At 46.4% G+C, this 27,770-nt stretch overlaps 1 long non-coding RNA gene across 1 annotated transcript; it reads right to left on the minus strand.

Annotated features, from left to right (window-relative positions):
- Nucleotides 1–27,770, minus strand: LOC142021723 (uncharacterized). The gene is made up of 3 exons (XR_012647759.1): nt 27,734–27,770; nt 20,950–21,063; nt 1–561 (listed from the first exon to the last, which is right to left on the minus strand). It is a non-coding gene; the product is annotated as an uncharacterized LOC142021723 (long non-coding RNA).

Here is a 27,770-nt window from a genome sequence, read left to right on the forward strand (position 1 = left end):
TTCAAATCACAGATTTCAAAGAAGGAAATAGCTAGGACTTTTCCACTGTTTTTAGTGATACTACAAAACTGTTTACTTCATCCTGGCTCCTTTGAGCAATAAGGTCCAATGGCTGAATTAAAATTCATTGCTTAGACCCATTAAATGCTTTCAAAATCCTTTAAACATCTCAAATGCAAGGCTTAAAATCCAGATTGTGCATAAAAGAACTATAAGGGGAATATAAGAAGTTATCTGAAATGCATCCTAATGTTTAACTGATTCCATTTCAAAAGTGTTCAAGTAAAACAAAGCTAAAGTGAAACAATCTTTTGAGATTAAAGACAGTTAACATTTCAGAAGATTTTAATTATCTACTCCAGTTTGAAAAAAATGCATTTTATTTACACAAAAGAAGCTTCATTATGTCACATAGAGTATCTCCATGTACAAAAGGAAAATCAAATACTTTAATTAAGGTTTGTGTGGTAAAGTGTCCTCATTTAGATGAGCTCAAAAGAATGCGCTTCCAAGAATTTCAGAATCATTTCCATTCTGTCTCTCCGCACACAAAGAGCATCTCTGGAAAAAAGAAAAAAGAAAGATTACCACTTTGAGGCTTTCTGAAGACTTCTGATGGAACACAGGAAGGTATTTTTGGTTTTGGTCACAAAAACGCTCAGTGCAGTCTACACATATGATGTGGTCCCCACCTTGCAGCCAGCTTTATTCTGTACATTGTTGCCTCATTCCCTTTGCTAATTCACATCTTCCCCTTGCATCCCACTCGCTTTGAGTGGCAGTTTGTTTCACACTTTCTTCCAACACTGCTTTGCATTCAAAGTGCTGCTGAGTACAGTCACACAGAGAGAGCTCGTTAATCTCTTCAGGCCTGGTGGTGAATCTGGCATTGCTTGCATACCGGTTTTGGAATGGCTCAGCTGTTGCATGCTTTGCATTTCCTTTTTCTGCTGCTGCTGCTGCTTCCATTCCAGTCTAATTTCTCTCTTTGTCTCAGCTACATTGGTATCATGTGTTAACACAAAGAGCCAAATCAGTGCTGGCACAGAAATTAGCATTAAAGGGAACAGGAAATGCCATGGGTTTCCGAGGAGGAGGGGGATTTTGTCCTCCCACAAAGAGAGAATTGCTTTCAGCACTTAAAGGCTCTCAAAAGAGCCACAGAGAGCAGAAAGGACCATCCTCATGCAAGGCCAGTGTCTCTGCACAGCTAGCGAGGCCACTCCTTCCCTCATGCCCACAGCACTTTCTCAGGACTCCTGCTGTTTTCAGCCCCTTTTATACTTCCATCCATTCCCTCACAGCTCTAAGCGTATGCACAGAAAAGATTTCCACAGGAACCAGGGAACAGGAATCATACAGAGACAGCCACCTCCCGCTTCTTCTGTGCTCCTCACTGGCTCCCTCACATGCTGTACTGATGCAACTGACAGGACCTTCAACTCCATGAATCCTGCAGTCTGAGGCCACGTCTACATAAGAAGCCTCTGTCAACAAAAGTGACTGTCAGAACAGATTTCCTGGCAAATCTTCTCTCCACAGGTCACAGCTACACATAAAAGCAGATTGAAAGAGCAATCCATTCTGTCGACAGAGAGCAGCCAGACCACCCGTCCCTCTCTCGATAGACCGGCTAACCGGAAGCTCTGCAAACAGGGCTGCCCAGTGAATCAGAAGCCCTGTCTGTTGACAAAAGGGCCCTGGAGTATCTATATGGCTGTAGTGTTGGCAGAACACTGTCAAGAGAGGCGTTATACCTGCACAGGGAGAGGCATAACTCTGCCAGGGAATGTGCTGGGCTTTGTCAGCAAACTGTCAACAAATGCATTTTGTGTGTAGATGCTCCACAGTTTTTCCCAACAAAACCTCAGTTTTGCTGGAAAAACCCTTTTGTTTAGATGTAGCCTGATTGTCTGAGAGACAGTCATTAATCCTGGAACTTAACTCGTTACTTCACTGTGAGCCAGGCAGGTCCTTTGGTCCCTGGACACTGCAAAATCGCTCATCTTCCCATACCTTCCTGTCTCGTCCAGGGAAAGTGGAACTTAATTTCCACAGAGACTATAGGAGAAGCTCAGTCACCGTTAGACCAATCCTACAGCACTCATTCAGTTCTGGGTCCATCAAAAACACTCACCGAGTCCATTTGGGGCTTAGCCTGAGTAACAAGAGTCTGATCATGTAGCAATAACAACAATAACACCAATCCTGATGTGCTATTCTCAGGCAGCAGATAAATCCAATTATTTTCTGTAGCATGCCTGAATTTCTCCTCCTTCGTCCTTTTTTACTAAAGGCTTTGGTGAGAAAAAAGGCTGGGTCCTCAGCCGGGGCAAATGGACATAGTTTATTGAAGACTATGCTTTGGATCTGACCCAGTCCAGTCATTGGTTCTTACTCTTTCATCTATTCCTGACTTTCGGCCGTTCCGTCACTGACATCAGAATATTCCTGGATTCTGAGGCTACAACTGGTTGCTGTGAAAACTGTCTTGATACTACATGTACTTGTGGCTTCTGCGGCAGTGAAAGACAAGAGGCAGCTGAATTCCCGAGGGACAGATCCCTGAATGATGGCTTCAGAGTAGTATTGTGTGTCTCTTAACAGGTACTGGGGTGCTCTTTAATCAGGGCTGTTTTGTGTGTGTGAGAGAAAGAGAAAGAGACTGTGACATACAAAGAGTGTATTAGCACCTTTTCTTTTACATATATATATTTTCTAATAATTATAATGACTTTCACCACATTGCTTTCTGGGAAATAAATGACCAGATTCAAGCTAAATTCTCAGGATTCAGCCTGGTTCTGTCTTTCACTGTTGCTTTAAAACAGGCTCAGCTGTTTATAGGGGAGCAAAGCTATCTCCAGCTTTGTGAACATGCCCAGTCGGGTTGGCTGATTACTGAGTCTAGCGAAGCCTATGGATGCACCTGACACGTCTGAATCTGCAGAAAAATCTGCTGGGGTTGATTGGAAGAGACTAATGAGACTTTTTGCTCTCGCTGATAGGGAATGCCTTCCTTAAAGGCGTCAGAGCGTGTCATTCAGTTATAGTACAGCCTTCGCAAAATCATTCATTCGCCTGTGAAAATTAGAGATGCTAAAGGGCAAAAAAGGAGCGTTTGCTCTAAAACTGAAGCATCCAGTACATCCCCCACTCGCCACATGGAGTGAATGGGACACCGCGGTGTGGAGACTGGCTCTGGAGCCACATGCAGTTCTTGGTGCCTTTAAATGTGGCTTTTCCAAGCCACACCCGTGGATGCTGCCCGCCCACCCACTCCGCACATGCACCCTGACACTTGGTGGAACAAGCGTGCGGTGGCGACGGCGGCTCCTGCCGGCTTGGGACATGGCGCCAGCGGCCACTGCAGCTCCTGAGGCAGCAATGGTTGTTCTGGTGAGTCGCCACATTCAGTTTGCAGCGGGGGGGGGCCTGGGAGAACCTGGCTCTGAGGGAGGGGTAGGGCATTGTTGGAGTGATAGCTGGGGGCGGGGACTGTGGCAAATACAGAAAGACGACAACCACAAGTGTGGTGACCCTTCAATGACTATTGGACGCCATTGCTCTATAACCCATAAGGTAGGTTAAGTGCAGAAATGGAAATGGTGCAGTTTTGAAGGATGCACAATTTTGAAATTTCATGACCAAATATATTCAGCACCTGTAGGGGAAGGGACATTTTTCACATTTTGCTGCTGTTAATCCTATTGTAGAAAATCTTTTCAGATTCTCTACAGCTTATTAAAATTGGGGCTAGGGGGAGGGCTGCAAAATGATCTCATTAACGAACAAACAACACGAATGTCAAGTCACACAAAATGAGTCTTTTTACTCTCTGCCTAGACTGAATGGTAGAGGGATAAAGAGGATGTTGTAAAGACTGGTTCTGGTTTTGATCCATTGAAACGACCTGAAAATAATTCCCAGTCAAATCAACTCTGTACAGGAAAAATCAAGTGTTCAGATCAAAAAGTACTCAGAACCACAAACTTTGAGCACCATATAGAAATATTTTTCTTCAGGTGCACCATGCATATTGATATACTCCAGCTGGCTATGACTACCCAACAGTGATCTGTCAACAGAAGTTAATATCAGCAGATACCTTCCAACACAACTTCTGTCAACAGATTAGAGCCACACACAAAAGCAGATCGCTCTGTCGATCTGCTCTGTAAACGGAGAGCAGCCAGACTGCCTGGCTGCTCTCCCGACAAAACGGCTAACCAGAAGCACAGCAGACAGTGCTGCCCGTAACCAGAAAGCCCCGTCTGTCAACAGAGGGCACCACACAGCGTGCACATGGCTTTTTTGTTGACTGATTCTGTTGAGAAAAGCGTTCTGCCTCACGGGGGAGAGGCAGAAGGCTACCAACAAAAGTATGAAGTTCTGTTGATAGTACATTGACTGAACACATTTTTAGTATGGACGCGCTGGGAGTTTTGTCGACAAAACCCTCTAGATGAAGCTGTTGAGTATAACACTCTGGATCCTTTCTACCATGCATAGTTTCAATAGCTTCAAGATTGCTGAAGTGGACATGACAAGAACATTGTGAAAACAATTGGAAGATTGTTCAGTTTAGTTGTAGTTTCTGCAAGTATTTCTGCACCCTCTGCACAGGTTCCATTTCATAACTTCGCCCAGAATTACTTTTCTGTGCATCGGAAGAAGCAACCTCACACTTACATTAAATGAGGAAGCTAGGGGAATGCTTCTGCCTTCATCACCAGTGCTGGAAGCACACATCACACACTAGCCTCCTGTGCAGTGACACTCAATGGGCTAGGTACTACAGGTAGGGCGAATTCTTCCCCTCCCTCTGTACTCGTGGAAACCTCTTTGGCCGTGAAGTGAAAATGTTCTGTTGCAGAAGTAGATTGTGGAACAGGATTCTGGGTGCACATCTCAGGTTCTTTGCAGGTTTCTGTGCAGTGGAAGGAGGGCAGGAGATGGGCAGGCCAGGAGATGAAACAGGGTGAGCACATGCAACTGGGTAGATCTGCCAATACTGCTGCATAGAGTAGGGTCATGTAAGGGGCTACAAAACCTACTCCACTTCTGGGACTGAACTAGCCTCCGACGAGGCCTGGAGAATATTGGTTTTATATATACATACATATACCACTTATGCCCTTCAATGTATCTATGTGGTATTGTCCCACCTGCGTGCGCACCACAAAGCCAGAAGGAGTTCTTGAAGATAAGAGCCAGAAAAGGTCACGCAAGGGCCTGGATAAGCAGCACCAAACGCTGTATTCAGAGCTGCAAATCTGGTGAGTCAACAGCTTAGCCCAGCTCTAGGTTGTTTTGCCAAGGCTGAAATGAGGGAGATAAAGATTCAGATTTGTGACAGGATCCGCCCCACAGAGAAGGCATGGCGGGAGTTATCAGCAGACTGCAAGGTGACTCAGACTGAGTGAGCACCACAGTCTGCAGCAAACAGGCTGTCCCTTGTGAGGCACAAGAAAATGGGCAGCCCCAAGGCTATGTCTGCTGGGGTCTGCAGGGCAAAACCAAGCACAAGAGCGACAGCACAGACATAGATTTCCTGTTACTGTCGATCTATTTCTCTGAGTGTTGTGCATCCTTTGTTTTAAAAAGCTGTCTCTCTCTGCGTCCAGTTACAGTCCCCAGGGTGCAGAAGAAAACTCTTCCAGGTACCAAGTCCATTGAGCCTGCTCAGTGTATCACGGTTGGTAAGCAGAGGAGCATAACCTGTAGACTGGATGGATCATGGGTTCCTGGCCTTCCTGGCCCAAAGAGAAATGGGAGGCATGAGCCAGTCGCTAGGAAAAGGACAGGTGGTACTCTGTGGACTGGAGAAGTCTCTCAGAAGCACCAGACCAATCTAGGAACCATGATGGCGTGGCTTGGCTTGGCTTTTCTATCTTTCCTCCAGCTGTATGCGAGAACACACCCCTACACCCACCACAGAAGGAAAGCTGCTTCCCTTCCCTCTCTGTCTTCTCAAGCCATTTGGCAACACAGGACTCTTTCCTTCATGCTTATCTGTTGAAACACACCCATATACAAATAATCAATCAACTGATTTCAGGCTCTCTTCACTTGGGCTATGTCTAGCCTGCAGAATTTTGTTGACAAAACAGCTGTTTTGTTGACAACACCTGTGAAGTGGCCATATTGCGAAGAGCATTCTGTTGACAGTAAGTTGACGGAATGGAGCAGTTTTTTCAACGGCCGTACCCCACTTGCCATGAGGAAGAACGCCTCTGTCGACAGAGATCTGTTGAGAAAATGCAGGTCTGGATGTGCCGGGGGGGAGGGACGGGGGGGGGGCCTTCTGTCAACAGAAAAGGCCTCGGGAGAACCAAGCAGATGATCCAGTGGACATCATGTCCACAGCGATCAGCGCTTTTTGGTTCCTGCCTCCAGCCCTTCTTAAAGCTGCAGGGAGCCCAGGGAACCCTGTGGCAGGAAGCTGAGAACATGGAAGCCATGGCACAGCATGCAGTTCTCCCCGTGCCCTCACAGCTGCACCCTTTCTGAAATGGCAAAACGCCATGCAACCCGAGATCACCCGGGGCCCTCGAGGGATCAGCCCCAGGGGTTCCAGGAGCCTCCCCAGGGCTCCAAGATGCATGCCTGCTCCTGGAGCGGGGCCAAGATCCAGGCCTTGCTGGACTTGTGGGCGGAAGACGAAACCCTTTGGGACCCCAGAGCCAGGCACAGGAACACTGATGTTTACAGCCGGATGGCAGAGGCCCTTACAGAACAGGGCTGCCCCCGGGGCACATTTGTACAAGTGCTCGCCAAAGTGAAGAAGTTGTGACAGGGGTATGTGTGGGCCCGTGAGACAGTGGGATTCTCAGGGGCAGAACCTCCATCCTGCCCCTACTATGCAGAGCTGCACCGCATCCTGGGGGCGGGGCACATCACTCCCTGGCCTCAGTCTGGACTTGGGGCTCACAGACCCTCCCTTGTCAAGCTGGAGCCCGAAGAAGAGCACCAGACATCAGAGGGGTAACACCAGGAGCTGGATTCTGAGACCAGCAGCCTGGCCATGGCACTGGACTTGGTCCCCAGCAGCCAGGACACCTCCTGAGCCTTGTCCGAGCTTCGCAAGGGTTCCTCCAGCGAGTGCCTCATTTGTCACACACCCCAGGGCATGGCAGGCAGGCACAGATGGGGTGAGCTGCGAGCATGGCTCAGCAAGCTTGAGCGGTACCCTGTGCTGAGGTCCCAGCATGTGGAACTGTGTGCAGCAGTAGCGTGCACCACCTAGACCCAGCAGACAGCCCCAGGTCACGGGTGGCATTTTTCTGCCAGGCTCACAGGAGGCTGGATGAGCATCAGACACTAGGGGATGGTGATGGGGGCAGGGGCAGGCCCTCCCAGCACATGCTAGGGGAAGCTCCGGCAGCATGGCACCCAGGGATCAGCTGTGTTGCCCACAAACAGAGCAAGTACAGCAGGCGCTGCAAGAGCTCTGCTGTCCCTCAAAGGGTCGAGAAGCTTACAGCAGGGAATGGCTGTCTGGAGGGGTCCCTTTAAGCACACGTCTCTACAGGGCTCAGGCACCAGCTGTCAGAAGGAACTGAAGACCTGCAACCCTGGCTGATGTGGTTCCAGGTGGCCATTTTGCCAAGAGAGTGGCCAGGCTGTCTGGACACTCTGTCAGGAGAGCAGATTGCTCTTTCAATACACCTTGGGGTCTGGATGTACTCTGTCAACAAGAGTTTTTCCCCAAGATCTCTTCCAACACAAACTTCTATCAGCAAAAGTCTGCCGTCTAGACATCGCCTTGGAGAGCAACAGAGAAAGTAATGCCTGAGTCACTGATAAAATGACCAGCTTTATTATTTAGTTCCATTCCTCCTTTTTCGTTTTGAATATAAATATAAAAGCCTGGTCTTAGCTGGATGCTTGTGATCTTATCTTTGTCTTCGTGACTAAATGTGCTTACACAGAAGTGAACAAGAAGAAGTCTTGTGGCACCTTATAGACTAACAGATATTTTGAAGCATAAGTGTTCAGAACCCTCGCGAATGTTGATTTTTGGGAATAAGGGGGCGCTGGCGGCTTGGAACCCTGGGGAAGCAGCATTCACGAACAACTGAATTTGTGAATATTGCACTCGTGAATCTCACGACCTTCCTGTATTTCAGAAAATATCGACAGTAACAAGGTTTCTTTCAGAGAGGGTTCTCTGTTTGCAACATAGCAGGTTTGACCTTTCAGACAATCATTGTCTGCTCTGCAACCAAGACACTAAATATGGATTTGAATTTGATAGGAATACCTCTCTCTATAGATTTTTGGTTCATGCAGTGCAAATTAACTTCCAGCCACATTCTCGTTATCACAAGAGGCTAAGATACAACACATTTTGCTACAAATATTTATTTTCAGGCTCTTCTCTTTTTCCCCCCAGAGCTGTAGCTAAATCAGTGCACTGGAGTGTCCACTCCCTTAAGACAAAGTACTTCACTTTATTGGACTTGACTGGACTGGACTGGTCAAAGATGGAATCTGGGACTGTTTGGTGTATCTAAAAAAGTAGACAGTATTACTGCCATACCCACTGGGGGGAATTAAGGAAGAATAAGTTCCCCTTCAAAACACATACTAAACACACAAATAGGGGCTCCCCATGATCTGTTGGGGCCTTAAGTAACGACTTGGGCTGCATCTACACTGCCATTTTCAGCACCACCCTTGAGCAACAGTAACACACCTGTGACTGACAGAAGTTTTAGCATTGAAAAGCACCAGTCTCAATAGCACTTTATGGGCAGGTTCCCAGCAATGAAACTACCACCCCTTCCTTTGGGGTGTTTTTTATACTATCACCAGGAGAGCGCTCCTCGGTGGTAAGACATGACTTGACTATACTGCCCAGATCGCAGCACTGCCTGACTCAACTGTCACATGGGCAGTATAGACAAAACTTCTGTCTGTTTATGCCTAGTATCCCAGCTGGCCACAGAGAGCTCTCATGAAGGCTCAGTACTTGTTCATCAGGGTCGAACACAAGCTGGCGGGGGGCTGCTCCCCCTATTTCTCACATTCTCCACTCCTATATGGTACTCCACCACTCAAGAGACACTTACCGACGTCAGGATTGGACCCAAGAGGGCTGTTTCAATGGGCTTTGGATCAGACACAGTATCTCCGGGTATTGAGTTCTTCCATATCTTGCACCCACAGAACATCGTGGGAAAGCAGGTTCATTACGCTCTTTGCTGGAGTGGATTAGCCTCTGCACACCATGAGCTATATTCCCATTTCAGTCTCCCTGCTGTAGATCTTGTCATTCCACAACATGTCAGTGACAACATAACATGACCTCACACCTGTGTCTGGAGAGCAGGCTAGCAGCATGCAGTATGTGTGGCTTTTAAGCGTAAGTGTTCCCAGTATTTTCTGGGATAGTTTTTTAATTACCTGATTTGAATTCTCATGTCATCTCCCAGCCTGTCTTGATGGTAATAATATACACAACAGATTCCGACGTTCAAATAATTTTCAAGTCACGTCTCATAGATACAGCAGGAAGGTTATTGATACTCTTATTAATTTTTCGTCTCAATCTATTTTTGCATTCTTTTCCCAGCAAGCCCTCCATGTGAAATTATTTTCTGAGCAGTTTCCAGCCTGCTCCTGAAGTTACTCTTAAGCTGATGTGGAGATAACACAGATGTCATTTCTCAAGGTTCCCCTGCCATGCTCTGATGAAACCAAAATCGTGATTTTGATGGTGCCAAATTTTATGGGCCTATTAAGCTGTCTGTACTGACTGATGATTTTTCTTCCTACAGGCTTGGGACTGACGCAACTCCCTACATACTGCAATGTTTAACATTCCAGGTCCGCCCAATTGTAATTCATTTGCCTTAGTTCAATGCTTGTTATAGCAGCAGCCAACAGACGTGAAGTCACCTCGATAGCCAGGAGGGGTGTCTGGGTAATTGTTTGCAATCTGGTAGGATGAGCAAAAGTATTTGTATTAAATAACATCTTGCATTCATCACTACACTGATTACCGGTAATTCCCCCTCCTCCATAAGCTGTCATAAAAACGCCTATTCAGGAAAGAGTTTAAGCACATGCTTAAGTCCATCCACCTTCAGGCAAATGCTTAACTTTAAGCATCTATTTGAATTGCATTGGCTTTATGGGCTTCATCCTCACCTCATGGAGCTGGGAGGGACCTTGAGAGGTGATTGAGTCCAGTCCTTTGGATTTACAGCAGGACCTATCACCATCCCTGACAGATTTTTATTTTAATCTCAGCCTCTTGGAAGGCCCCTGCAAGGGCTGGGCTCACAACCCTGGGTTTACAAGGCCAATGCTGTAACCACTGAGCTATTCCTCTCCAACTTCAGGCACTTATCAGACAACTTTGGTTGCAAGAGTCATGCACTCCCTCTGCATCCACGCAAAGTGCTGCTGCAGTTCAGTCAGCACACCCTGCAAATTATAGGTACACAAACGCAGTTAGCAAAACTACCCTGTCCTGGGAGACCCTGGTGGTTATGACAATCTCTAGGCCCATTGAGATGAAGGAGGGCCACTCATGCGGCCCACTCCCCACACTAGGTTGCCCATCACTGAACTACAGCCTTGTTCCTTTCCATTTTGCAGCCAGCAGTGAATGCCTAAGTAGATCATGCATCTACAACCAGGATACTTTGGCCACAATTCAGCAAAGCACTAAGCATGTGCTTGAGATGCTGTCCAGCCTGTGACTGATACAATTGTAACAATGGTTCAGTGATGGGGGCCAGACCAAGCCTCTATTTATTCCCACCTCATTCTCTTCACCAAGCTTTCCCTTATTAGACAGTGATGCCCCAGTAAAGGGTCTGATAAATGCCAGAAGTATCAGGAAGGTTGGTGAAAGAGAAGCTATTGTGTTCAGTGACAAATGCAGAGCAGTTAGCCATTAGAATGCCTTGGACAGTCCAGTTATAACCACCACCAACTCATTCTCTACACAACTCTTCCCCTGTCAAGAAAACTTGCAAATACCAGGCCAGTTTCTATACTCAGACAAGCCTGTGCTGTAGCTACTTCATAATAAACTGTAGGACATTTGGTTTCTAATGCTGTCTCTCCTTCCAATAGCTGACTATTCTGTAGGGAAATATTCTTCCATCAATGCAAAGATCATTGTCTATCTACAGCATTTCTAACGCACAAGCCATCACTATAGTTTGATCTAATGAAGTAAAGTGTTAGACCAGCACTGTAAATAATCTGCAGCCCATGAATAGGGAACTTGGCTTCATTTGCCTGAGTTGTTCTCCCTTGCTGTTTTCTCATTGTATAAGACTAGTGCTTATGCTCAGCAGCACTCAGACATAGCACTAAGGCTCTGTCGAGATGGCGCCCTAACCGTGAAATAAGCTACACAATTTGTGCTTATTTCGAGTAGATTTTGAAATTGGATATTTCGGCATTTGGCGCTGTCCAAATGGAACCACACGCTGAAATAAAGCCCTGTTTCAAGGCATCCCTGTACTCCTCCTGCAATGAGGTGTGCAGGGATGCCAGAATAGTGTACCCATTATCTCAAAAACTCTTTGGAGACAATGGGCACGTTGCTTAGATGTGGGCAGTTATTTCAGGATACTACCATATCCCAAAGTAGCGCCCCACCGTCTAGACATAGCCCAAGAGACAAACCATTTGTGCAGATGGCCATGGAGGTACCCATCTGGCACTAGCCTGTCTGGGACGTTCCAGAACCTTGCCTGTGTTATATGTCACAAAAAAAGCTGCAAAGGAATGCAGTGATGAGGCTTCCAATATTTCTTTGCAAGAACATCCTTCCAGCAATCTATACTATAGAATATGGCACCAACGCTGCCTTTAAGACAAGGGCCAGATGATGTGCCTCACTTTTTTTGCAAACACTTGAAACAACTGGAAGCTTGAGGATAGTTTAGCACCAGGTAGCTTCTCTTTAAGTGTTGCTTGTTCAGAACCGTATCATTTGTTTTTACATTTACTTTGCATATTTCCAATCAAAAGCCTCCGATGCTACTCAATAAGCAATTGAACCATTTTTACACTTGCATTCCCACTGCTGACTCTTGAAATAGCCACTTTAAGATAGCAGAGAATGTTCAATTAAGTGGCAATAAATAATTTGCCAAGAGAAAGCAGTGAACACAATATGTTTCTCTTCCACTTTATATTTCCCAATGCAAGCATGAGCAGTTTCTTTTTATGCACCGCAGAAGCCTCTCAAGCATACAGTAAGTTGCATTCTAACAAGCTGAAGCATCCTGCCTGATGCGATCCCTGTCCAAATGGTTATTTTCCTCCAGCTGGGTCAGGAATTTCTGGCCTTGGCATAAGCAGGGCAATGCACACATGTTACACGCCAGCTGTGACATATTTTCAAGAAGTTCAGCATTGTGAAAATCACTGATTATTTTGCTGGCGCATTGCCCTGACTCCACCTGACTCCTCGTTGCTGCTTCGCTGCCCTGTCCTGCCCTGTTGCAGCCAGTCTGCAGTAAGATTGTGTCCCACTTCATCCATGCATGTGACTGGATCTTCCCTAAGGGAAGCAAAGCCTGTCAGCTGGCCTGATGTGCTGCCACATTTATAGTTTTCCATTAGACCCACAGCTCTGCGATGAGGGGAGTGCTGTGCCACGCATGCTCAGGCCCACCAGTGGCAGACAGAAGGGGACAAAGGAGGCAGTTGCCCCAGGCCTTTTAAATTGCTACCAGATCGTCACCCCACATGCTCACGGCACCACTGAGGGCCAGTTGCCTTGGGCCCTGACTCCTTCTGGGATCGCAGGACCAGACCCCACCGCCATTCACTCAGGGGCCCACAGAGGCTGTCAAATCCACTGCTCATGCTGCCTAGCATCACACACTACTCCTGCTCTCGCTGGTTCACCCTGTGGTGGAACTGTTCCTCTGGAGAACACCCACCGAGGGGTAGCCCGGCAAGCAGGGACTAATGCAGGTTTGCAGGGGAACAAGCACCATAAGGCCCCCTCTGCTATTCTTATTACCCAGCTCAGAACCTGGCTGGCTTGCAACATACAGTTTGCTTTTCATGGCCAAGGTTTTACAGCACCTTGTGCCCTAAGCCAGACACGCCTGCGCCACTTCCTCAGACTCCAGTGCTGTTTTGAATATTTCACAAATGGCCATCCATGCTTTTCATTTCCATAGGGGAGCCCCAGAGGAGCCAGTTGCCCATCTACTGGGCTCCCTCCGCTGACACCAGGTGTCCATCCACCTCAGCTGACGGAGCAAGAAATCATGCGATATGATCTGGCACACCTGCTAGAGCAAGGCTAAAAAAAAATAAAACCCAGGTATATTGCTGACGCAAGGGGCAGATGAGAGGAATGCTGTGCTGCAAGCAAATGCTTTCTACCTAGGTATGTTTACTGATCTTGTGGCCACAATGCATAAACACATGGCAAACATCAGTGAATTTATCCTCCCCTCCACCCTGTGAGAGACAGGAGACTGTTACAGCCCCACATTGAGGGCTCCCGACCAATCTTTCCTCTAATTTATTTTCCATCTATATGCAAAATAAATGTTGTTACATGCACCCAGGCATGCACGGATGTGCAGCATCAGTAAAAACACATGCTGCCAGCTGTGGATACTTTGCTGATCAGCTGGGCAATATTTGAATCTCTCCTGTGGGGCCACCCAAGTGCTCAGCTAAGAGGGAGTAGTAGTAGTAGTAGTAGGCATCCTTCAGTCTGCATAGACTATGGATCGCGCCCTTTAAAGTTTCAATTGAGGACTTCATTTACAGCATCTATTGTGACTATGAAGACCCACACGAGAGTGACAGTCCTTGCTGCATCTCTTGCAGATGTGGTGGGTGTCTGGCAAGTCCTTATTGTGCTTTCTGTGTGCTCACTTCTCCTCTGCTAGCTGTCTGATCTTCATCTCACCCTTCTGAAGGCCCTTGTGTAACCCCTGCCTCCATCTGCTGTGGTCGTTTGCTAGTTCTTCCCAGTTGTCCAGCTCAATGTCTACCTCTCTGAGGTCTCTCTTGCAGACATCTTTGTAGCGCAACTGGGGGCATCCGGGAGGTCTTTTGCCAGAGGCTAGCTCACCATACAGGATGTCTTTTGGGATCCTTCCATCATTCATCCTTTGGACGTGGCCAAGCCAGCGGAGTCAATGCTGCCTGAGGAGGGTGTGCATGGTTGGGATTCCAGTTTGCTCGAGGACGGCGGTGTTGGTCACTCTGTCCTTCCATGATATTCCAAGGATGCGCCTGAGGCAGCGCAAGTGGAAGATGTTCAGCCTCTTTTCCTGACGGGCATACAGGGTCCAAGTCTCGCTGCCATAAAGGAGGGTGCTGAGGATGCAGGCTCTGTAGACTTGCATTTTGGTGTGAGTGTACAGCTTGTTGTTATTCCATACTCTGCTGCTGAGTCTGGACAAAGTTGTGGCCGCTTTTCCGATCCTCCTATTTAGCTCAGTGTCCAACGACAGGGTGTCAGCAATGGTGGACCCGAGGTAAACAAACTCGTGGACGACCTCTAACGTATAGCTGTCAATGCTGATTGATGGGGATTCAGCAACATCCTGACCGAGTACATTTGTCTTCTTTAGGCTGATGGTAAGCCCAAAGTCCCTGCATGCTTTGGAGAACTGATCCAGCAGTTTTTGAAGCTGGTCTTCTGTGTGAGACACTACAGCAGCATCGTCTGCGAACAGCATGTCTCTGATGAGGACTTCCCGCACCTTAGACTTAGCTTTCAGCCTTGCAAGATTAAACAGTTTTCCATCAGATCTTGTGTGCAGCAAGATTCCCTCTGTTGAAGATCCAAAGGCATGCTTCAGGAGGAGTGTGTAGAAGATCCCGAACAACGTCGGAGCAAGCACGCATCCTTGTTTGATGCCGCTCCTGATTCTGAAAGCATCCGATAATGCGCCATCATATTGGATGTTTCCTCTCATGTCTTCGTGGAACGACTGGATCATCTTGAGTAACCGTGGAGGACAGCCTATCTTGTGGAGCAGTTTGAACAGACCATCCCTGCTGACCAAGTCAAAGGCCTTGGTCAGGTTGATGAAGGCTATGTAGAGTGGCTTCCTCTTCTCCCTGCACTTCTCCTGCAGCTGCCTTAGAGAGAAGACCATGTCAACGGTAGACCTGTCTGTGCGGAATCCGCACTGCGATTCGGGGTACACCCTCTCAGCAATCTTCTGGAGTCTGCCAAGGATGACGCGAGCGAACAGTTTACCAGTGACGCTTAGGAAGGAGATTCCATGGTAGTTGTTGCAGTCGCTTCTGTCTCCTTTGTTCTTATACAACGTTACAATGTTAGCGTCGCGCATATCCTGTGGAACCTCACCCTCTTTCCAGCACAGGCACAGTAGCTCATGTAGGGGTTCCAGGAGTGTGTCCGCGACACATTTGATTACCTCTGGTGGTATACCGTCCTGGCCAGGGGCCTTTCCTGCTGCAATGCTGTCGATGGCTCTCTTCAGTTCATCCACAGTCGGTTCTTGATCCAGTTCGTCCATTACTAGTAGGAGCTCAATGGCATCGAGGGCTACGTCAGCCACAACGTTCTCGCGTGAGTACAGCTCGGAGTAGTGCTCAACCCAGCACTCCATCTGTTTGGCTTTGTCAGCGATGACTTCACCAGATTTGGATTTCAGAGGTGCCATCTTGTTCTGGGTGGGTCCTAATGCCTTCCTCATACCCTCGTACCCTCCTCTGAGATTACCAAAGTCGGCACAGGTCTGGATGCTGCTGCATAGCTGGAGCCAGTGGTTGTTGGCACAGCGCCTGGCTGTCTGCTGTACTGTTCTTCTGGCCTCTCTAAGTGCTTGCTAGGTATTCTGGCTCGGTGAGCGTTTGTACTCCAGGAGTGCAACGCGCTTCTTTTCAATGACTAGAATCATCTCATCAGAGTTAGCTTCGAACCAGTCGTTCGTGTTTCTAGCTCTTCTTCCAAACACCGACAAGGCCGTGTTGTAAACTGTATCCTTCAGATGTTGCCATTTGGATGTCGCATCGACGCCCCCAGGGCCGCTGCGCAGATTTTCCTGGAGGGTCTCTCTGAACTTTTCAGCTTTCTCCAAGTTTGCCGTCTTTCTGGCATCAGTGCGGGGCCTTCCAGCAGGTTTAGAGTGGTACAGCTTCTTAGGTCTCAGCTTGAGCTTGGAGCAAACTAGCAAGTGATCTGTATCACAGTCAGCACTATTATAGCTGCATGTCAGAAGGACATTTTTGAGGTTATTATGCCTAGTGATGACCATGTCTAGTTGATGCCAGTGCTTCGAGTGTGGGTGTCCCCACGACACTCTGTGCTGTGGCTTCGTTCGGAAGAATGTGTTTGTGATGCACAGATTGTGGTACGTGCACAGTTCAAGCAGACGCTGTCCATTGTCATTCATTTTTCCCACACTGAAGTGTCCTAAGCAGGAAGGCCATGAGGCCCAATCAGCTCCAACTCTTGCATTGAAGTTACCCAAGATGTACAGTTGTTCACGAGCAGGTATTTGCGCTACAGCAGCACTAAGCACATCATAGAACAAGTGCTCAGCTAAGAGGGAACAGTGCTACCAACCAAGGCATAGAGAGATTTGATAACTTGCCCAAGGGAAAGTCAGTGTACAGCAGGGAACTGAATCCAGCTCTCCTGACCAGACCAACACCACACCATGAGGCAAAGAGGGAGAGTTTGCACACAGCAATAAAAGGCTGACAAGGTTTTGCAAGTATGTAACACAAAGAAGTCAACATGTTTTAATTTACTCCATATATCAGGCCCATTTTACAGATGGGAAAACTGAGGCACTGAAGGAGGGAGGTCATTTTGTTTACAAGCTCATGCAACAAATCAAGGGAAGAATTAGAAATAGACCCTGAAGTGCTCAACTACCAGCTTTCCATGACTCTAGTTGCTAAACATGCTGCCTTTGAATATTTGTTCCCCCTTACTAGACATTTCAGGTTTCTTTTTGCACTTTGACAATTCTCTACATAGGCTTCTGCCACCAGGCAACACCGCAGCAAGGGTAGCATCTGCAGAACAGAGCCACATCTCTGTCAAACACACTCGCTCCATTCCAATTACTTAATCAGAAAAATTTACAAGCTTATAACAATAAGCAAGGTCATTACATTTGTCTTTTACCTTTTTTGTAATCTGTGACTATGGCTGAACGTTAAAGTGCTGATGAGTCTTCAGTGACATGCAGACAACCACAACCAAAATATGTGACAGACCAGAGTCACAAGAATAAGGTCTGAGACAACACTTTGACATTTGGCCCTGTGTGAACGGGTCAAATGTCAGAAAAGCCTCTCCCATTTTCATGCAGTAACATGACTCCAGAAGCAAGGGCTTTAAGAAACATACCAATTATCATGAGACCCACAATACACGGATGAGAATCAGCGACATTGTTGTAGCCTGATGTCCAATTAAATGAAGTATCTACACACAGTAGCGAACGTAGTCCATACATAAGCAATCTGTTAGCAGAGCTGCTGGATACAGGCCCTCAACAGGTACAGTGAATTCAGCGATGCAGTCTTGTCACGGAATTCGTTTACAAAAAGCTCAGGATGCATGCGTGGAGCGGGTGGCGGGGAGAGGGTGCGCGTTAGAAGGAATGTGCCCACAGTAAAAATTCTGCCACACATTTCTGGGACTCTAACCTCCCAGAACAAGCAAAGATTTAATTTCTTTGCTGCTGGGATTTGCAAATTACCCCAGAGCACCATAAAGTGTTGGCAGGAGTATCTTCCCACAGCTGGGTACATACACCAGTGTATGTATAACAGAGCACTTTGCTCTAAGTCAGGATCTCTCTCTGCTCTCCCTTGGAGGCCTCTCTGTACAGTTGTTCCTGTTGTGTTCATTCCAAATGGAATCAAGATAAAAGAGAGTTTTACAGAAGCACAGCTGGACAGTGCAGAGCCATGGCAGGGTGCAAGAAGCAGCAGCTGGTGAATGAAAGCATGGCCCTGTGGTCACTCTTCTGTGAAGTGTCTAGGAAGGGGCGGAGGTTGGAGGAGATGGGGCAAAATCCCTCCTGGCCAATGGGGCAACACAGCCGGCAGATATGTCTTCCCCACAGAAATGGGTGATTGGCACCTGAGACTGAGCAAACGGCAAAGCCATACTGAGTTAGCCTGACTCCTGCTATGCTCACCTGCGTGCAGGCCCACTGACAAGGGATGGGCCTAAGGGGGCAGTTGTCCCAGGGCCTGGCCTTTCAAAGGGGCCTGGAAATTCAGTCACTTCTGCCAAAGAACCAGCAGCGGCAGCTGGAGCTCTGGGCCCCTTTGAAACGCTGTTGTAGTACTGTGCTGCCGCTCCACATACAGCACTGATGGGAGGGCGGGGGTGGCCCGTGGCTGACTACCCTAAGCCCCATTCCTTCCCCTGGGCCCTGCCCCTTCTAGGTCGGGGGAGCCAGACCACCCTCCCACCTTGTCCCCAGGCCTGTGCTGGCTGTCAACCTCACTGCCACGGTGCGCTGCTAGGGAGGGGAACTTGTGCCTTTCAGAAGGTCTGGCACAAGCTGGTTGGAACCAGCTCCAAGTTATGCAGAGGCTTGTGTTGTGAGAACCCACAGCTCACTCACACTCCTTGGTGCTTATACCACAGTCAGGACTTTTCGAGGTACATGTCCATGCAAAACATCCTCTGAATTCCATGAGAGAAAAACTAGGCCTGCGGTTTCTTTGTGGAAGTTAGGATGGTGTAGCCTTGTCTACACTCACCTGCACCAGCAATCTATTCCAGCTATGCAAACAGTGTAGCTGAAGTCAACATACTCACTGTGGCATCTTGCATGCGGTAAGGTTAGCGGGCGCTGCTCTCCGGTTGACACCAGCTACTTTTCTCGTTTTGGAGAAGTACCCACTTCAACAGGAGCAAACTTGGAGATTGATTTATTGCATTGCCAGCCAGTGGATCAATTGCTGTAGTATTGATACACTGCATACCCTAGGCAAGGCCTGTGATTTTGAGAAACCCTGCTGTAAGCTGTGAACACGGAATGAATGGCCCTCTATCGAGCCAATCACAGAGATAACAAAGGGCATGGCGCAGCCCACTGCTCCTAGAAGCAGTGCCTGGTCAAATGGAGACAGATATTCAGGGGCCTAAATGAGGGTAATGCTTCTTTAAAAATCTGGACCACAATATTCCAAGTAGGAGTCACTGAAGACAACTTTTCCCACAACAAAAAGTGTCCCAGGTACCACATAACTATACAAGAGGAACAACCCACGAACTTTAATTCACTTACCTTCCCAATACCCCGTGGGAGGAAGGGAAGTGCTATTATACCCATTTCACAGTTAAGCAATAGAGAGTGATTCACACCAGATCACACAAGAAGTGTACGGTACAGCATGGAACTAAAGTCATTCTCCTTACCACTCCAAAATGAATTACATATAATCCTCTGTTTAATACAGTGCCTTTCCAGGAACCTCAGCTATCACTAAAACCAGCAACAACAGAGTTTTCACTCAAGTACCAAAGAGCTCTTCAAACAGCAGAGAACCCTTCAAACAGAAGAGTTTGAAAAAAACGTAGCTTTTCTACATTGTTTTCCTCGGCTTTTTGAACATTGGATCGTTTTGTGCGCCTCACAGACAGGCTAAACTGGAGCCTAATCTCTCCTGGAGCAGTCAGCCAGTAAAGGAAGTGGCTTCTAAGAGAACAAAAAATCTGTAATGGCAACAGACAGGCTTCCCTTGTGAGGAATCCTCCAAGTCAGGGATAATTTGCCATAGCTGCTCAAAAGAAGGTGCTTAAAAGTAACAAACATGCACACACACTGTGTGGTAAGTCAGTCAAAACTCACCATACTGCCTGTGTCTGAGGTGGAGATGGACTGATGGACATTTCAATCTGCTTAAAAGCCTGAGGATAATTTAACTAAATGCTGCTTTGTTTGGCATTTACCTGTTGTGATTGCATTTATCTTATCATTCACTAATGCCATCCAAAGTTATGGGTGGGAAAACATTTTTCACAGCTGTTAAGCCGCTGTCTAGGCATTAATTGTCAGTGGCTGCCACCTAGTGAGTACATTGCTAAACGAGTGCAGTGTTTTTATAGCCACCTTAGTTAGCCCCAGAATATTAGAGACACAAGTGGGGAGGGGAGCAAGGTAATGTTTTTATAGGACCAACATCAGTGGGTAGAAGAAGAGCACTGTGTATCTTGAAAGCTTGTCTCTTTCACCAGAATATGGTACAGTAAAAGAAGTTACCTCATCCATCTTGCTCGATAATACACTGCTGAAACTCATTTGGACAAGCGACCTGAAGGAATGACTAAAAGTGAAAGAAGCACAACAGAGAGCTTGAAATTCCACCAGAGCTAGGTGTGAGTTAGGTGCATGTACATGTATCAGGAACAGGCATGTTAGTGTTATTTAATCTCAGTTACCTAAAATCATGGTCAAATCAACAAGTTAGTGTCCAAAATAAGTCTAAATCATAAGGGCTTGCAATGATATTAGCAGCATGCCCACAGAACAGAGGGATTCAGCATTGTGTGATGCTCAGTCCCTATAGTCAGCTTTAGGTTCTGAAGGTGCTGAGCATTATTTGATCCAAATGCAGTACTACACTGCTAGCTAATACAGTTGCTTTTCCAATGTGCAGTCAACTGAAGGACCGGTGCACTGGGTTTAATGGAATTGAAGTGCAGGAAATGGGTTATATTGGTGCCCTTTTTGCTCTCAGCAATGGTAGGAACAGAGCTATTGGAAGTGACAGACCTTTTGCAACCTGTCTTGTGTAAAGCAGATGGTTAAGTTCAACACAAACTGTTATCCAAAACTAGGTTAGTTTTGGGCCTGAAGAGTAAGTGACTGATACATCAAATACCCCAACACGTAGAAATAGAGGGATCAAGTTTCATAGCATGTAAGAACTCTTCGCAAGGCTGATAGAAACTAATGGCAAGTCAGGAGTAGGGAGATTTACCTGTGTGCTACCGGTAGATGACTAGAACTCCTGTGAATGTCTGTTGACAGGCTGGAGCAGTAGCAAGCAATCTTTATAACCAGAAGTTGATATTACCACGTGTACCCATTTGTCCTGTAATAAACAGTAATAAGACAAACAAGCTAAAATAAACTCTGTTCCTAAAATGCATGGCATTCTTGGAGCAAGAGCAGCTAGAAACTAAATAGTGAAAGCTTCAATGGAGAGAGATTGCTCCCAGTAGCAAATTCCTGTCAAAAGCAATTGCTTTAAAGGTTCTTCAGGCTACTTCCAGAGCGCTTGTAGTCAGCCTTTAGTTAAAGACCATCCTGAACAGCAATTTTTGCTAGTTTGGCTCTTCAAAGCAGGTTTCATTGTATTCAGTAACTTTTTTGCCTACCAACTGAAATTCATACACCTGCCGTTTTGGTGCCATTTGTGGGGGTTTGACCTTTGACCTTTCAAAAAAGAGGACAACCCTGAGAGGGAGTGTGTCTGTATTAGTTTCTACCAGCTCACGTTGTACTCATGTGTTATGGCATATATAGTACATTAAATACAATGTGAGTTGGTAGTTACAGTTACAGATACACTCCCCCTGAGAGGTGTCCTCTTTTTAGAAAGGTCATATATGGTAACCCTGTGATCTGTGCCAATTCTATTTGCCTTAAGACCCCCTTCCCGCCATCCAGAATTTAGGAGAAAACTCAAGAACAGACACCTTAAAATCTTCCTGTCCTGCCAGAAGAATATGTTTTTGAGAAAGAACTCAGTGTTATTAAATGGAATTCAATCTGCAGGACAGACAGCTTTGTAACTCACAGTGCCACTTTGTTCCACTATAGCAGCTGGCCCATACAGTAAGTTTATGAGCCTGCTATTACCTCCAGGATAAGGGAGCTCTTTCTTTAGCTCAGGCAGCATCACCTTGTCCTTATAGCTCCAGCAGTCTCAAATTCAAGCCTCACGTTGGGCACTGACTGCAAACAGTTGTATTCCAAGGTTGTCCGCATCATCCTATAAAGCTCCATTGTGGAGATACGTTACTTTGCAGGATGCTCTTTAATGGGATGATCTAAGATTAAAGGTTATGATCCTTTCTATTTCAGATAGCTCGCTGTTATATAAACATACGTAGGCCTGAAGTCAATGTACAGGGTCTAAAATAGATGAAGCTGTTAGAATTCTCTCTCAAAAGACTGTGTTTCCCAACAAAAAACAAATGGTAGCTCTTTTCAGGGGCAGGGGAAACGTCTGTTGCTGTGTTCTTAAATGTCTTGTTCTTTTCTTTGCCGGCACTGGAAGATTACTTGACATTTACTTGGTAGGAGCTAATCAAGGACTCATTGTTTTCCCTGCCTTTTAGATGCTTCTTCAGAAAAGTATCTTACAATAGTTAATTCAGTCAGCCTGACAAAGGAGACCATTTCCTTACTGAACAATCCTGCCCTCTTTAACCCTCCTCCCCCACATTAATAACGATAAACAGTATGATAGAAAACACTCAGTGAAATATGCACCAGGTAAATGTGCTATATACAGTAATGGCTCCTGTGTGACATAAAGAGGATAAGAATCAGACTTGTTTTGTTCATGTATTTACATTACAAGCACGTCTGGGAGAACTTGCAGAAAACAAACACTTCAGGGCTCTTAAAGCCTCAGTTAGAACTTCAAAATATGCCTTAGTCTAAACACGTGGAACAGTTCTGTGTTGCGGGGTATCATTAGAAACCTCTCTTGATGCTGTTGTTTGACCGCCGGTCATACCCTACAACGTGATATACAGTCAGATTTGCTTGTCTTGCTCTGCATGCAAGTTCCCAGAGTTTTTTCAAGTTTGAAATGCATCAGGTAAATAGAAGTTGAAGGGGAATGTAAATTTAGCATTTGAGAGCCTAACTACCATTAAAACTCTAAACCATAGTGAAACACACAGTAGGATAAGAAACAATAGCCAATCTCAAAAACAATAGATGATAAGAGCCATAAAAGAAACAAAAGACAAGAAAATTACCTGTCATATGTAACTATTAAAGAGCCCAGATTCATGTAAGAAAAACCCCCAGATTCCCTCAAATTCTGATCACCAAAGAAAAATTACAATCTCCAGCTGTCTGCCACTTAAGAAATACCAAATAAAAGGGAAAATATACAGCAAAATGCCGCTTTTGGCACTGTACTCTCTACTGAGGAAAAACATTTTTTGATGGGGTGACCTTTGTATTGAGCTGTGCTTGTACTGAAATGTGTTTCACAGACCGTGAAAAAGCTGCTTTTTTGACAACAGAACTCAATATATAGAAAATATTTTAGAGAAATTGCATTAAAAACAGTGGGTGGCCAATGCCAATTAGTCTCCTTCTTTTCCTAGCATTGTACTGATGGGAAACATTTCTCTCCACTAATCACAGGGTGCTTGAGATTACAACAAAAGAGAAGCCAATCTTTCTATCTGGCTGCTTGTTCATTTAAGTTCCATAATGTGTTTTCTCTTGGTATATATGTCTCTCTCTCACACACAGTCGTACAGCCTGTCTTTTGCCATTTTCCCATCCTTTTTTTAACTCAGGACTTCAGTGCAAATATAGTTACCATGTAAATCCAGTAAATTTGTTCATCTGCAGGGATTTTTGGTCCTTGAAGCTCAGGATACGTTAGATAGGATGTATACGGAGAATGGCTCTTTTTTATAAAAAGTAAGCGTGAGACATGTCCTCTGTTAATGTGGATCTGTGCAACCCCATCTGGATTTTGACTGACTCTAGCTCTGGGTCTGACTCATTTTCTTTAAAGGACTAATCCTTGTCTCACCTTGACACACACTGAAACTGTTAATGGGAGAATGTTGCCAAAAATAGATGACAGGTAGATCCAGAACCATTCAGTCAGCTGACAGCTGTTCCTTTGACTTCCGTCAAGAATGAAATGGCTATTGCTCCTTTGGAAACGTGCATCTTGCTAGAGTTTTAGCAAGTTCAGGAATAGAAAGGAGCCCTCAGAGGTACCACTCTCTGTGTGGGAGGAAACACAGCGAAGCTGTATCAGTGAAGCTGTTCTTTCAGGTGGAAATTGTGGTTGGGAGAGAAGACGACATGGCACACACCTTTGCCCTGACAACCCTGACCATGGAAGGTGGTTTATTAAAAGCACATGATACAGGTTGCAACCAGGAAAGCCAATAACCCACTGAGCAGATATCAGTGAAGTTAGCTGTACACTAGCCAGCTTTGTTTCCACTCTCTCACCCTGTGAGGTTCTGGAGGAATATTATCTCTATTGAAGTCAATGACTCCATGTTGGTTTACACCGATAGAGGATCTACTCTCTTCTAGGCAACAAAGCCAGGGTGGGGAAGACAACTAAACCACAGAACATCTTGCTCAGAATCCAGGGCCCATCGGTAGCCAGCTACACTCTTCCTTTGTCACCAGAAAGACAAAACACCCTAAGATCCAGCACCAGGCAAATTTTATTTCTCCACTGAAGCCTAGCAAATCCTGAAAAGATTCAGTAACTCTTTGTTCTGCAGGACTCCATCCTGGAACATTTCCCTCCACAGGTGTTCTACCCAGGTGCAGCTCCCTTGCAGGAGCAATCATTTTCCGCCTTAATAGCATGTGTCAGCTGGAGCTGGTGCTAACATGTCCCAGCAGCTGAAGCAGGCTTCCAAAATCACACCTCCTAACTGGGCACAAGCTCCACTGGAGTCATAGCCCAGATTCTCCAGGGGCTGATCTAATTTAAGGATGCTTTTCCCAGGCAGCCTCTGGGTGGCACTGCAGACCAGAATCTCCAGAGCACTTAGTGCTTTGCTACTGCTCTGCTTATTTTAACTTGCATCCTCCAGGTAGCCGGCCTGGAAAAGGGGAAGTTGCATTTAGAGGCCTGTTATTCAGTCCTACGCTTCTTCAGCACCGAGGGGATTCTCTCTCTGCCCTTACAGTCCTGATTTGCAGCCATGATCTTTGGCGCATGAACTGCCCACGAGCTTTTGCGATGCTGTTATAACACCTCCACTGAAGTAGGTGCAGGTGCACTGTCTTGAAAGGATGGGCTGGAACTGCAGCTTCAGGTGAGCATGATGGGCAAATCAGGGACCTTACTGTTTCAACGTCAGGCCAGTTTCCATATCCCCAGGGGAGAGACGTGCTTGAGATTTGGGAACTATTTTGGAACAAAGCCTGGTTACAGCATTCCAAACAGGTTCTGGCACTGCCATGATCAGAGCAGCATAGGCGTGTATACCACTGAGCTGTGCGACTCTGCCAATGCAGCAGTCACTCATGGAGATGGCAGTGGAATACTCCACAAGGTTTTTACTGTAGAGTTATCCCAAATCGTTCCCTGGCTGAGGGAATGGTGTTGGCCTCTCACAACCTCCAGGGAATGAAATGGAGGGGAGGGTTCTGCCCCCTCGAACATGCTGGACTATCACTGCTGAGGACTTCTAGCATAACAAAGGGGGTGGGCTTCTCTTTGTCCTTACTCCACTGAAGCCATACAGCCAGTTTCCTCTGAAGAAAGCTGCCTCTGGGAATATCCTTTCCTCCTCAGCACTGAGATCTTCAGAAAGCAATTGTACCATGGACAGGTGCAATTGAACCTTGGACCTCTGAAGCTCAGGCTATGTCTACACTAGAGCATAATGTTGATTTTTAAGGAAGTTAGGTCAATTCTATAATGTACCTGTCTTCACTACAAATATCATTGTCTGTTTTAAGGGGTCCTAAGGTTGACTTTTCTAGTCCACCTTCTTCACAAGGAGTAGCGCCAAATTCAAATTTACAACGTTGACAATGCTAGTGTAGACACAGTGTTATTTCACTTTATTGGCCTCCAGAAATATCCCACAATACCCCTCGTGTGTCCGTTCAGACCATCGCTTTCACCTCAGCTGTTCTCCGGGTGAACAGGAAGCAGGAATCAACCCAGGCTTTCCAGCTGCCCTCTGCTCTACACACCCCACATCCTCCCTCCCACCATGGGGCTCCTGGGGTCTCCAGCTGCCCCCCTGCACCATACAACTGCTGGGCTCTCTGGCTGCCCCATCACCACACGGCTGCCGGGTCAAAATTAATGAATCAAAACAACATTATTAAAAGGAAGCATTTTAATAATACCAAAAAACAACTTTTCAATAGCTCCAAATTGAAACTTTTCAGACTTTTATTTCTGCATTTTCCATTTCTCAGGACTGGCCCACTAGCCTTGTAATGGCAGGTGCCAGGGGCAGACTGTGGAAGTGGCGGGAAAATGCATTGGGCAGTTTGTTTTCAACAGGAGCGGGGAGTGAGGGCAATGCACTCTGGGATGATGGCATCCACAGCTACTTGTGGCACATTTCTTTCCCATAACACACTGCTCGCCCTTCCCTGAGCCTCGGGGACACAGGGGGAGTGTAGGCAGCTGCAGCTGGCCCAGGGCTCCGGGGGAGCACCAGGGGCTGCTGCTTTCCCAGGGAGCACCAGTGGCTTCCACCTCCTTCCTGGGTCTCCGGGGCTTGGAGGAGTCGCCCCTCCGCCCATACCACCCTTTCCCATATTTGGGACAGGTGATTGTTATAAAGCCCATTTTAATAAATTTGACTATTTCCTAGTGTAGACATAGCCTAAGCATATAGCGAGTGCTACACTCAATCCTAATACCCCCTGCTTGATGCAAATGAGCAGTCTCAAAAATGCAAAATAGCTGCTCATTTGCATATCAGTGGTCTATTTGCATATTCACAGCAGAAAACAAGCTGTAAAGATGTGGTTCTGCCAGCAAAAACCCCTCTGCCAGCAAAACCCACCCCCCCGTCACCAGTCCGTTATCCCTAGAAGAAATCAAGGATAAGGGGCTGCCTACAAGGGTTTTTTGCCAGCAGAACCATGTCTTCACTGCTTTTCTGCTATGAATATGCAAATAAGCTCCTTGGATATGCAAATGAATGGTCATTTTGCATTTTCAAGACTGGTTATTTGCATCAAGCTGCCGGCCCTAAGGGTGAGTGTAGCACTAGCCTCTGCCACTTGAGCTAAAAGCCAGCTGGCTCTCAGCCTAACAGTGGAGAGGAGTGCCACTACATGAGACAGTGAACTACACCCAATGTATTAGGTGAGCTTTTGTGGGACAGACCCACTTCTTCAGACCATATCTGGCTATGGTCTGAAGAAGTGGATCTGTCCCGGAAAGCTCACCTAATAATCTATTTTGCTAGTCTTTAAAGTGCTACTTGACTGCTTTTTGTTTTGATAGTGTATAGACTAGCACGGTTTACTCTCTGCTACTACACCCAGTGTGTGTGTGTGTGTGTTACATAATGACTTCTGGGCACTTTTCAGGTGGGCTGGATTGTCACTGGGGACCTAGAGAGAAAGATTGTTTACCTATTATTAACCACCACAGCCATCCAGTCCACTAAGAAAACATACTCAGGTACTAATATTGTCTCTGAACAGAGGCATTTGGAGTGAATGTTTATTTCCCTGCTCATTTTAGCTGTTTACTTAACCCCTTATTGCTTCCTTCCTTTCTTTTTGTGGCTCAGGATAGATCTGCTTTGACAAAAGCAGTCTGCTTCACCAAAATGTTACTCTGCAAATACAGAATCATGCCAAACTAGTGCTTATTTCCTAGCCAGCTAATTGTTTCTATGCTTCTTTGCCCTCGCCATGGCCCATCACAAACTGAAGAGGTTTGACAGACAATACATACCTTATTGAAGTGATTTTGCATCTCTGAGAGGATGGGCCATCTCCTCACAGCCAGAGAAAGAGGAAAATAAATCTGGAGCACTTACCAGCTGGAAGAGTTTGTAGGAGCTGCAACCAGCCTCC

The sequence above is a fragment of the Carettochelys insculpta genome, chromosome 16, assembly GCF_033958435.1.
Source record: "Carettochelys insculpta isolate YL-2023 chromosome 16, ASM3395843v1, whole genome shotgun sequence".
NCBI lineage: Eukaryota > Metazoa > Chordata > Testudines > Carettochelyidae > Carettochelys > Carettochelys insculpta.